The 472-nt window shown below is 64.6% G+C and overlaps 1 protein-coding gene across 1 annotated transcript in view; it reads left to right on the forward strand.

Annotated features, from left to right (window-relative positions):
- Nucleotides 1-472, forward strand: part of CCND3 (cyclin D3) — a gene marked incomplete at its 3' end in the record, with an annotated part of 8,714 nt that overhangs the window by 6,237 nt on the left and 2,005 nt on the right. The window lies entirely within an intron of this gene.

Consider the following 472-nt stretch of genomic DNA (forward strand, 5'->3'; position numbering starts at 1 on the left):
ATCAGGAAGGCCCGGTTGTACCAAGAGTTTCCATCCGAGCCGCCCAGCCCAGTGAGACCAGTCTGCGTGTGGGCTCCGAGCTGGGTTCCGTAGCCGAGTGACGCAGACCCCGGCGCTGATGGCAGAGCGGGAAGCCGAGGGTGGGGGTCCCAGCTTCTCTGCTCGGGCTCTAACGTGGGGTTCCCCCTGCTTACCACTCGCTGGGCGAGTGCTTTGGTACCAAACCTCCGCAGGATTTGCCAGCGGGCTGCTCCGTGCTTCGGTTTCCCGGTCGGCGTTGGGACTCGTGCCCGGAGTTGGAAGAGCCAGCGAGAGGCTGAGCAGATGAGAGGAGCAGCCTGGGCTCCGGATGAATTCCGCAGGGGCACCCGGCTTTCCCACCATCTGTTCCTCATGTGCGGGTCGCACGGCAACTGGCTGGCGGAAGATGCTCCGGAAATACGGGTTCGGTGCTCAGAGCGAGCACGGCAGC

Source organism: Eurypyga helias, unplaced genomic scaffold (assembly GCF_000690775.1).
Source record: "Eurypyga helias isolate BGI_N326 unplaced genomic scaffold, ASM69077v1 scaffold21371, whole genome shotgun sequence".
NCBI lineage: Eukaryota > Metazoa > Chordata > Aves > Eurypygiformes > Eurypygidae > Eurypyga > Eurypyga helias.